Source organism: Giraffa tippelskirchi, chromosome 9, assembly GCF_054371585.1.
Source record: "Giraffa tippelskirchi isolate mGirTip1 chromosome 9, T2T-mGirTip1v1.2.pri, whole genome shotgun sequence".
Lineage (NCBI taxonomy): Eukaryota > Metazoa > Chordata > Mammalia > Artiodactyla > Giraffidae > Giraffa > Giraffa tippelskirchi.
The window spans coordinates 104,637,717-104,650,037 of record NC_137283.1 but is presented as its reverse complement, the minus strand read 5'-3'; the positions used below and the strand labels follow the sequence as shown (position 1 = coordinate 104,650,037).

At 36.4% G+C, this 12,321-nt stretch overlaps 1 long non-coding RNA gene across 1 annotated transcript in view; it reads right to left on the bottom strand.

Moving 5' to 3' along the window:
• The window catches only part of LOC145521261 (uncharacterized), a 266,504-nt gene that overhangs the window by 45,681 nt on the left and 208,502 nt on the right, over window positions 1-12,321 (bottom strand). Inside the window, exon 4 of the long non-coding RNA XR_014065276.1 lies at window positions 4,313-4,403. This is a non-coding gene — a long non-coding RNA (uncharacterized LOC145521261). The remainder of the gene's footprint in view (window positions 1-4,312; window positions 4,404-12,321) is intronic.

Here is a 12,321-nt window from a genome sequence, read left to right as displayed (position 1 = left end):
TACACTATAGATTTTCAAACACATTTCACAGGCTAGACCTCGGTCACATGTCTACTCCTTAATCCATTCTGGTAAGGAAAACTAATATCATAATTGACATGGGTTCAGGATTTAACCATGAGGTTGGAATAGAGACAACTTCCCTAAAGCTAGACACCTGAATACATTAAGAATTCACCTGGTAAAGATAAATCATGTTTGTGGTGAACATACAGTAGTGAACAATTAAAACTGTCTGAACAATCAGTTAGAAACCTTCTGATTTTATGCAATGATAAACTTTGACAGAAGTCAACAAGAATGAGAAAAGATGAAAACAAAAAAAAAAAACCAAAAAAGCCAAGCTAATACTTGGCTGTACTTGCAAACTTACTTACATAATCTGATACTTGGATGTACCAGTAGATGTATCTTTCTGGAATTAGGGATATCATAATTCTGCATGTGATATTCTTGAGGAAAGTTTCTTGATGAGAGATAGATTCAGAAACTATGTTATATAAGAAACTACTACAGGAAATAGCATATAGAAGACACAATAGATTCAATTTTTCTGTTGTCAAAGACTAGAGAAAACACCATATGCAGAAAGTTGAGTACAATGTAAGAAAAAATTTCAAATGTTAGAGTTATCCAAAGTTTTCTAATGGTAGTGAGATGTTCATCACTATAAATATTCAAGGCTGACCTAGATGATACCTGAATGTAGCAGGAGAGTATTCTAGTATCAGATGTAGAGCTGGATTGGATATTTTAAGATTCTTTGCAATACTGAGATGATGCTAATTTTTTTTCTTAATCATACAAGGAAATATATATGTATGTATAACTGTATGCATAGAAGATACTTAAATATATATGTGTGTGCCTATGACTGAAAAAGAACTTGCTGATTAAAAAACTAGAAGTGAATACATAATAAAATAAAAATGTGTTATACTAGGTAGTAAGATTATGAATGAATTAAGGAAATCTGGATGAGATATGGAAAAATTTCAGCTCAGTGTAATACTGGGAAGTCTCTGATCTGAGTGGGCACTATTCACAATGAAACTCTAACCAAACCAATTGTCTTTGAAATGTGTCTCTTTTAAGAGAGAATCTATGCTGACACCAGATCTCTGGGCCTATCCTGATACTCATCCAAATCCCAGAATTTTGAAGTCCTCTCTATTTATGTATTTTTAGAAAAATACAAAGTTCACGACATTCACTGAGATTTAGATTTTTGTGAGTTCTTATAGATTGCAGGAAAGCTTATCCATAAAAGGGAGAAAGTAAAATGCTTGAGAAATGTTTCCTCTGTGATTGTGCATAGTGTTGATTCCTCATGGAAATATTACTATTGCTATTATTATTATTTGACCTAGTTCAGTCTCTTATTTGGTTACCAGTTTAGAAATAATAGTAACTACCATGGACAGAGCCAAACAAAGCGCTTTACATCTCATAAATTACTACTTTCTTGCTAATCATGGAAAAATGATGCTAACTTGAAATAACTCAAATGTACCAGGTAAATTAAAGCGATTTCCTAGCAACACCTAAGTGGAAACACAGTCTAACCTAAAGTTTATAGTATAAAGGATCATTCAATAACTTAGGTATGCTGAGGCTATTTTGAACTGTACGAAACTCAACGTTAAATAGCAAAGAACTTGTGTGTAAATCTCTGTTTTCACAGTCTAGTTTTATCTTTTAAACTTTACCTCACATTAAGTGAATTTTGTTCTCAAGCTATTTAAAAGCATCCCTTATATACAACTTTAGAAATGCATGTAAATTGAGAGGCTTACTGGATGGATGAGTTGTACCAGGAAAACGGAAAAAACAGTAGCAGCAAAACCTTAATTAGGGGAGACTTGTAAGAACTCAAATGCAAGAAAATTAACAATAACTGGAAAACAGAAAAGAGGCACCATAAACTGGTTACATTTTGTTAATTTCAGATGTACATGCAGTACCCACATTCTACAAAGCTTTATGTTATGTACTTCAAGGTCACAGGATGATGTATAAAACCATTTCATTTTCTGCCCCAGTGAGTTCAATAGGCATAAAAAGAAAATGTATCCATTTCAGAGTGGATTTTCACTAACTTTAATGTTAAGTTAAATTATTTTCCACTTGTTATGAAATTCATACATTTTTTTAAAGGATAACATTTTCAGAAAGAGGTTACATCTCTTTCTGGGATCGAAACAAGAATGCGCCAGCAGACTGTTGTCACTAGTATTGCCTACCAGATTAAGGCCTTCTTTATGTTATTGGTCAGGTTAAATGCTTCAGTTAGTTTGTTTCTAAAAGTAGGAAACTGATTATTTATTCAGTCACTAAAACTGAAGGCTTTTGTAACAGTTCTAGTGCAGGTGTATAGAATGGTTTAGGAAACTTAAATGCTAGTCAATTGCAATAGTGCTATACACTTAACCAATCTAATTTCTCACACAATACCCCCAATGTGAAAGAGCCTCTGTATCTTCTCTGCTCAAGACATGCTTTTCACGTCTGTGCTTTTGTTTATTCTGCTCCTCGAACCTGAAATTTTATCTCCCTTCTCCTCAACATGTATTCAAATCCAGTTTAATCTTCAGAGCCAAATAAAATCCCTGCCTCCTACATTGGGACATGCTGCATCAAACCCCCTGGGTGCTTCTCTCTCACCCTCTGTTACTTTAAGCTTATCTGAGAGTAGTGTTCGATGCTACTGTTTTGTTTCTTTCAGTTCAATGGTTATCAATCTTGTCTACACATTAGATTCATTAGAGATGCTTTAAAAAAAAAAAAAGCAATACTTAGGACCCATCCCCAGGAAAATGAAATCAGAATCTCTGAGGATAAAACTTGGGCACTGCTGTTTTTTAAAAAAATCTTTCCAGGTGATTTTGATGTGTACTGAACACCGAGAACTGACTGTTTTAGAACAGGTTTAACCTAAAGCAGCTAGGTGCCCGTTAAGGGCTGTAATTTAAGACTTTATTTTTTGTTTATTTTTATGCCACACTTGTGACACAGATCATGTACAACATATTTTGGATTCATAAATTCAGATGTCAAAGCTCAATCAGGCCCTGAATGGTGAATTGGTTTCACTTTACACCCAATCTCCAATCAGTTGATAGTTACTTCTTGCAAACCAAGTTGAGAAGGATTCTGAGGACTCTCTGGGTTCAGAGAGAAAAGGTGCAACCATTCAAGCTTACTGTCTACATGGGTGGAGAAGCAGGGTAGACTCAGCATGCATGCAAATATTTTTTTTTTTTTGTCCCTGAGTAGAAGATATCCTTTATAATATGGAAAAATAAACTGGGATCTACATGGATTAAACTTGCCCCAAAGGAGCCCCATATGTTAGGAAAAACTGAAATCGCATTTATATCCAATCTCCAGCCTCCCCAAAGAATGGATTATTTAGAGTTCACCAGGCTTAGATATAAACTCCTTTGTATTCCAGCCCATCCCTAGTTGCCCTCTGCACTCTGGTATTCTTGGCATCTCAATTCTCAGTACTTCTGAGAAACTCTTCTTTGTTTCCTCCACATATTCACAGTGCATAGAACATCCACAAACAAAACACAGTGCCTGACCAATAAACAGTTCTTCTCTCTATGTTTACAGATTTCAAGGATGCTATTGACACAGATAAAGCCCAAATTAAAAAGATCTCAGAAGACTAGAATGATACATCTTTTGATCATAATTTGTAAACTTAAGTATACATCAACAGGATTCAAAGAATGTATATCTTTACTGTCAGTAGGATTAATAAAATAATGTACCAAAAAATAAAAATAAAAGGTCTCAGAAATGAATGCTGAATAATCCAAGAAAGCTCTACCATAAGAATTCACCTTGATGCTTTGGCAATGTTATGAAGGGTGCTAAATGTGCTGCAAGAACACTGGCTCCACCTACCATCTTGTCACCTCTTCTCTCTCAGTCTCCCTCTCAAACCCATGCGGTGTACTCAGGCATGCAAACACATGCCACAAACCTTTAGAATTTCTATTTTCATTTTGCAGAGTTACAGTAACCAGGAGAAGTAACAGAAACTAACTCTTTAAAAACCCAACATATAACAGAAAAAAAAAACCTTTATGAACTCCAATTTATATGAATAGTAAAGCAATTTTTTATCAGTGTCTGGTTCAATATGAATTAGATTACATTAGTGACTGCCCTCCACCCAACCCAAATTCCTCATTTTCAGTGTCCTTAATTTCAGCTGTCTTTGATGGTACTGAATGGAAAAGTCCCCTTGTCGCCAGTGGTTAAGAGTTATTATTAACAAGATTACCAAGGAAAAACTTACTTGCCTGAGCTTTTGCTCCTAAGGAATGCACTTTGGAGATGGTAAGATTTTCAGTTTAGTTTTCCAGTTCTGTTGTCTTCAGAAAAGTTCCCTGAAAAAAATAAGTTAATTGCTTTTCTCATTTTCTAGAAATTATTGACAACAGAAATGCCAAATCATAGATGAGTTGTTTTATAAAAGCATATTTACATTTTAAAAATTAAAAGTTCAAAACAGAATATGATTTCTCTAAATTTCTGTTCTGTCAGATATTGTGTGTTATCTTCAATATGACTTGGCAGATAACAATTTCCCCTATGTGAAAACAGCTGTCCTGTAAATTGAAAATGATGTCTAAGAATTCTTTTCAAAACAAAATTGGATTAATAGTGTCTAGAATTTCTCCAAGTTTTACATATCTCTAATAACTTTTTGCCAGACTAATTTCATAGCAAATATTTCAAATTTTTTAAGAGTGAAATAAATTTTAAAAAATCTGTAAGCCCAAATAATGCTTGAATGGGTGAAAGTCAATTGCACCATGACAATTCTGCATTTTTGTTGAAGGGGGAATTTTGTTCCCATAACCGCAAAATCTCTAATTCCATGAGCCAATTAGAGATTTTGTGAGGCAGTAATGCTCTGAAGGGGAAATGCCATTCCACTGACCACAGAACTAGAGGGAGTAGGTAATGGGCTGTATAAACAGCATAAAATAATAAGCATGCACAGTAAGGTAACGTGAAATGGAAATAAAATGTAATCATAACAACTTTGATCTTCATGCTTTGAATTTACTGAGTTGTTTTACTCTGTGGTTGTTTGTGTGCAGAGAATGGCTTAAACTTCCCACTATAGACACCTACTCAAATAAATGTTGCTTTCATCAAGCCAGCTTCACAAAGGTATGACTTATTTTGATGGACTTCAGGAAAGTTTTCAAGTAGGTTTCTTCCACACCAATTAGTCAGTTTATCCTTTAAAGGATACAAACACACACACATTTTTCATAATCAAATGTCTCAAAAATTTTAATAATTTATGTATACAAGGGATGACAAAATATACAAAAGGATAAAAATGTATGAAGCATGATAAAGACAACAGCACTTGTTATTTAGATTGTATACTGGTTTCTTTTGTCTTCCTTGATCTACAGTGAACATAAAATTTTTAAAACTCCTGCAGCATTTATGTCTGCCCAAGAAACTTATCACTTATTGCCTTTATCATAAATCTTATATATGTATGTGTGTGTCTATACACACATACACACACACCATACATTAGTTAATTAGTTAATTGATTATCATTTTACTAAATAGTTACTGCTTTTCCTAAGGGCAGAGGTAAAGCTCACTCTTTTGTTACAGTCAAATACTTGTATCTAAGGAAACAAATACTGGAGACAGACTGGTTTTGCAGCTTACTGACTATATAGAAATATTACTGAGTCTTAGTTTTCTTACCTATAATACAAAGAGAACACAACCTACCTCACAGATTAAATAACATAAATATATAAATCTATTATTATATAACATATGCATGGAGCTTGATTATTAGTAATTATAAAGTTGATCATTATCATTAATCATAATATATAAAAGAGAAAAATGGATAAGATATTTTAAATTAGTTGATGTATAACTTAGGGTCCTAACAGGAAATCAGTAGTACACTCAAGTTGGAATAATTTGAGAAGGATTCATTTGCCAAAAGACTGAGAACAAAGGTATGGGAGAAGAACTCAAGAATAAAGCAGAAACCTGGGGTAATAAGGAGAAGAGTAGGTTCCTGAAGCCAGGGCATGCCTGAGTCCTGTGCTGTGCCTCCCATTTCCCATTCTCTGTCTCCATTTTTCCATATAATGCATTGTTTTTCATTTCGAATTTTTAAGCCACATAATTCTCCATCTGTTCTTTCCATGTCCCCCAATTAATGAGAAAAGTGTGAAAGTGTTAGCCGCTAAGTGGTGTCGACTCTTTGCAACCCCATGGAAGTAGCCCACCAGGCTCCTCTGTCCATGGGATTCTCCAGGCAAGAATACTGGAGTGGGTCGCCATTCCCTTCTCCAGGGGATCTTCCTGACCCAGGAATCAAGCCCTGGTCTCCTGCATTGGCAGGTGGGTTCTTTACCACTGTACCACTTGGGAATTAGCTTTTCTGATAAGACAATTTTCATTTTGATTACTGTTGCTTCAAGTCTCATGCCTCTGAACAGAAACATTGTCTCTTTCTTTGTTTAACATGGAATGAGTGGCAGTGATTCCTTGACTAGGAATTTTTCTGCAGAACGCAACCACCACCCCTTATCACTCCTTGTCATCAGTAGAAATTGCATGCTTTCTGAAATCACAGTTTCTGATATTCCATTCTGACCACAACCTCCTGTGCATCTAGTTTTCTTACTCAAGTGGTTACTTCCCTAGTTATTAAATTATTGTATCAGCCCTGTCCCTTGAATATACATGAACAATAAATGAGAAGTTTGTAAATGCACTTTAAATTCAGTTTAAAAAAAAAGTCTTTTTCTTGGAAATTTAGGAAATATAAATGAAAAAAGATAAAACCAAGATGAACGGTTGTTTCACTGTCATTACATGGACCTCTCCTAGACTTTCCACAAGTTTCTGTTTTGCATTTTCCAGAGCTTTGTTACAGTTTTTTTCTTTAAGGGAGTCAGGGTTAGTTTCTTGGTTTCCAACCAAAAAAAGGAACAGATTTATATCAGCACTTTAACTCTTATTCCAAAATCTCAAATGTATTGACTCTATCATTTTTCTCTTTTCCATTAGTTTCCTCTTTCACTCTCCCTTCTTTTCCAACTTGGATTCCATAGTCCATTTATAACCACTGTCCAGTAAATATTCTCATCACCTCCTAAATTTTCTCTTCTTTTGATTATTTCCCTCATGCCTTGCTTGTACACGGAGCTACTGTTCCCCTAAACGCTTTGACCCAAGAACTCAGTTTTCTGTATTATAGCTAAGTTAGGCTGAAAATACAAAATAGATTACTAAATACTAAAGAGAAAAAAATGTCCAAAAGAATAAATAGAAAGAATATGAAAAGTGCAAGCAGTCCAATTTGTAAAATATAGGTGTCAAAGATTGTCACTTTAACTCCTTGTGGAGTACACAGCCTCTACATTAACCCACCTCTTGCCAGACTGCTTCTACTCCAGCTCCAAAGGGCTGACATGCCTCACCATCTTACTCGGGAACTCTCATTTCTCAGATCTCTATCCCAGGTGCCCATTCCCTGGGCCTCCACATTCAGAGGGACCTGCTCTGATCTTCTGCCAATCGCCTCTTTGTGTGGTGTTTGGCATCTGATGGTCCAAGAAAACCTGCTCATCCCGAGACTATACCCTCCTGCCACCATTTCTCAACCATACTCCAGAAGCAAGGGCCTGAGTGCCTCCTGCCTGCCTCCAGAGGCCTTGCAGGCCCCCCCACCCAGCTCTGCCCTTTGAAGGCTGACCCCATGCCAGGGACTATGCTCCTCCAGGCCCAAAGGATGGCTCCAGGGCTGTTTATAGGAGTGTGGACAAAGCTTGGGCATGCAGGCAGGAGTGTCCCATGTATTTGCAGAAAGAGCTCTTGACATACAGACAGACTAGGATGAACAAGAAGTAGGAAAACTTTAATAAGAAGAGTTGAATTCTCTTTATTACGATTATGTATAAAATGAATATTTTAAATTAAAAAGAATCATTAAATGCTAGATATCATGGGGAAATAGAAAAGTTTAAACTTAAATGTAAAAAAATATGGATATGACCTTTACTTATGACCTTTATTTATTTATGAAGTCATCTACACATTCAAAATTAAATGAGGTTTTGCCCCCACTTTGTAGAATCTATATACAGAGTTTCATGGATGTAAGGAAGTGATCCACATTTTAGTTGGGTAGTTAGGAGAGTAGAAATCCACATAAAGATGTTGGGATGTTTTCCAAAAAAAAAAAAAAGCCATTTGATTTTTTCCCTAGTACTGAAGAAGGATGAGCACAAATATTAAAAGGCAAAGATAAACAGGTCTTGCTGAGTCGTCCAAGACTGACTCCATTTAGGTCAATGTCATATGATATATCAGTGTGGTTTTAATCATATTGTTTTCTGGTTAGCATTATGGGTGTGTCCCATTCAAATTTCAATTATTTCATGTAATTTTCAACTGCCTGTACTGCAATGAGCCAGACTCTCAGTATTAAATCAATCAGAACTCCACCTAATTTCAGTGGGAATATTTTATAAGGATAAACTGGATTTATACCTAATATCTTGGAAGGAAACAACAATCTGTGGATTAAAACACAGCTTTTGTATACAGAACAAATGTCCTTTGTTTTGCCACATAATTGGTAAAAGAACTATTGTTAGGTAAATGATATATAGGAATTTACCTACTTAAATCAACAGAAGGTATTTTCATTACTTTATACAACTACGACAGCAAATAAAAATGCCTGGCTAAAATAAACACTGAGTGAAATAATCATGCAAAATAATGTAGCTGAGTCAAAAAATGCTTAACTATTCTGAAGATCCCATATCATTGTATATTTTCCAAAGTGTTACTTTTGTGTAAAATTTCATTAGACTTTTTCACAAAAGGGAATTTGACTAGAGTAAGGTAGAGAGAGAGGTTAGTTTTAGAAAATCTGCAGTTTGTCTTCAAGCCCTTGATTAAACTACAACATTTTAAGTAATCCTTACTTTTAAAGTGTATTTAATTAGAAGAGATAAGGGCATGCTACTAACATACATGTAAGGCACAATGCTTGGGAGGACTCGATTGTCTCTACTCTTTACAGTGTCTGAATGGATACACGGCTCATCCAAACATTAAATAAAGAGGCCACACATCAATGGCCTTCCTAGGTGGCACTCATGGCAAAGAATCTGCTGGCCAATGCTGGAGACTCAAGAGACCCAGGTTTGACCTCTGGGTCAGCAAGATCCCCTGGAGTAGAAAACGGCACTCCACTCCAGAATTCTTGCCTGGAAAATTCCATGGGCAGGGGAGACGGGCAGACTACTCTCCACGGGGCCACAGAGTTGGACAAAAGTGAGCACGCACACGTCAGTGGTTACTTATTGCCTCTGTACCGTACTCTGTTTTCTGTATTTGGGTATGTGTGCGTGTTTATTATTCTTCTGATAAAAGTGAAGAGTACTCTAATCTGTTTTCAAAACAGAACTAAAATTTTCAGAACTCTGTATTCTTCTTTACATACTAGGTATGGGTATGCATGTAAGTGGTAAGTTTGATAACTGAACATGATAACTTGTCCATCATTATAAAAATTACATAAATTACAGGGTAATATATACATTTTCCACTAGAAGAAAAAGCAACAAAGGATATTATTTGCCAAGTTAACCTTTTAAAATCTTTCTTCTTTAATACAAAACAATTCAGTTCAGTTCAGTTCAGTCACTCAGTCGTGTCCGACTCTCTGCGACCCCATGAATTGCAGCACGCCAGGCCTCCCTGTCCATCACCAATTCCCGGAGTCTACCCAAACCCATGTTCATCGAGTCGGTGATGCCATCCAACCATCTCATCCTCTGTCATCCCCTTCTCCTCCCGCCCCCAATCCTACCCAGCATTAGGGTCTTTTCCAATGAGTCAACCCTTCGCATGAGGTGGCCAAAGTATTGGAGCTTCAGCTTCAACATCAGACCTTCCAATGAACACCCAGGATTGATCTCTTTTAGGATGGATTGATTGGATCTCCTTGCAGTCCAAGGGACTCTCAAGAGTCTTCTCCAACACCACAGTTCAAAAGCATCAATTCTGCGGTGCTCAGCTTTCTTCACCGTCCAACTCTCACATCCATACATGACCACTGGAAAAACCATAGCCTTGACTAGATGGACTTTTGTTGGCAAACTAATGTCTCTGCTTTTAAACATGCTATCTAGGTTGGCCATAACCTTCCTTCCAAGGAGTAAGCGTCTTTTAATTTCATGGCTGCAGTCACCATCAGCAGTGATTCTGGAGCCCAAAAAAGTAAAGTCTGACACTGTTTCCACTGTTTCCCCATCTATTTCCCATGGAGTGATGGGACCAGATGCCATGATCTTAGTTTTCTGAACACTGAGCTTTAAGCCAACTTTTTCACTCTCCTCCTTCACCTTCATCAAGAGGCTCTTTAGTTCTTCTTCACTTTCTGCCATAAGGGTGGTGTCATCCTCATGTCTGAGGTTATTGATATTTCTCCCGGCAATCTTGATTCCAGCTTGTGTTTCTTCCAGCCCTGAGTTTCTCATGATGTACTCTGCATAGAAGTTAAATAAGCAGGGTGACAATATACAGCCTTGACGTACTCCTTTTCCTATTTGGAACCAGTCTGTTGTTCCATGTCCAGTTCTAACTGTTGCTTCCTGACCTGCATACAGGTTTCTCAAGAGACAGGTCAGATGGTCTGGTATTCCCATCTCTTTCAGAATTTTCCACAGTTTATTGTGATCCACACAGTCAAAGGCTTTGGCATAGTCAATAAAGCAGAAATAGATGTTTTTCTGGAACTCTCTTGCTTTTTCGATGATCCAGCGGATATTGGCAATTTGATCTCTGGTTCCTCTGCCTTTTCTAAAACCAGCTTGAACATCTGGAAGTTCACGGTTCACGTATTGTTGAAGCCTGGCTTGGAGAATTTTGAGCATTACTTTACTAGCATGTGAGATGAGTGCAATTGTGCGGTAGTTTGAGCATTCTTTGGCATTGCCTTTAGAAATTAGATTTTCACTGAAATTCAACACACACACAGCAAACTTTTAGTTTTTGGTGAAACATCGTGGTATATAAAATTTCTAAGATTCAGGTATATGGAAATAAATGGATCTTTATCAGAAATTTACAACCATATTGTTTAGACTTCATTCACTTTTTTTTTTTTTTTTTTTTTTTACTGAAAAGCTCTGATGGAAAGCATTGGATACAGACCTGCAGTGTTTACGTACTGTGACTAAAATAAGGAGAGTGATTTTTTAGTCTTGGATTGGATTCTGATTTTGAAAGAGATTAAACTGACCCAGTTGTGGCTAGCATTGTAGAGTATAAGAATTTCCAGAAATAAGCAACCACAATGCTCTTAAAAAGAGCGAACACAAGAGAGACAAAATTTGCTGCATCAAAAAATATATTAAGATTTAATTATCAGAATTTTGTTATAAAATGCATTGTCTAGAATGCCAATGCTAATAATAATAAAAATTACTTGGGGGACTAAAAATAGATTAGGACAAAACCACAGATAAGCCAAAATATTAGAAGATTCCTTTGTAATTAAAAAAAAAATCTGATGTATTTGTGGTCGTTTGCTCTTCAAAATACTTAGAGAAGTAGAGAGAATATCAAATACTAGTTCTAATTAAGATATATTATTGGGGTAGAACAGAATGTACTATGTATTTTGTTATTATTACAAAAAACAGATTTACTTAGGTCATTTTTGTTGTTGTTGTCCAGTTGCTCAGCCATGTCTGACTGCAACCCCAAGGACTGCAGTACACCTGGCTTCAAGAACCACCAGAGCTTGCTTAAACTCATGTCCTTTGAGTCGGTGATGCCATCCAACCATCTCATCCTCTGTCATCCCCTTCTCCTCCTGCCTTCAATCTTTCCCAGCTTCAGGGTCTTTTCCAATGAGTCAATTCTTCACATCAGGTGGTCAAAAGATTGGAGCTTCAGCATCAGTCCTTCCAATGAGTATCAGGATTGATTTCCTTTAGGATTGACTGGTTTGATAATCTTGCAGTCTAAGGGACTGTCAAGAGCTTTCTCCAACACCATAGTTTAAAAGCATCAATTGTTCAGCACTCAGCCTTCTTTATGGTCCAACTGTCACATCCATACATGACTACTGGAAAGACCATAGCTTTGACTACACAGACCTTTGTTGGCAAAGTAACGTCTCTGCTTTTTAATATGCTATCTAGTTTTGTGATCGTCTTTCTTCCAAGGAGCAGGATTATTTTATCTGGGTATCTGTTAGGACCAATGCGTATGGAC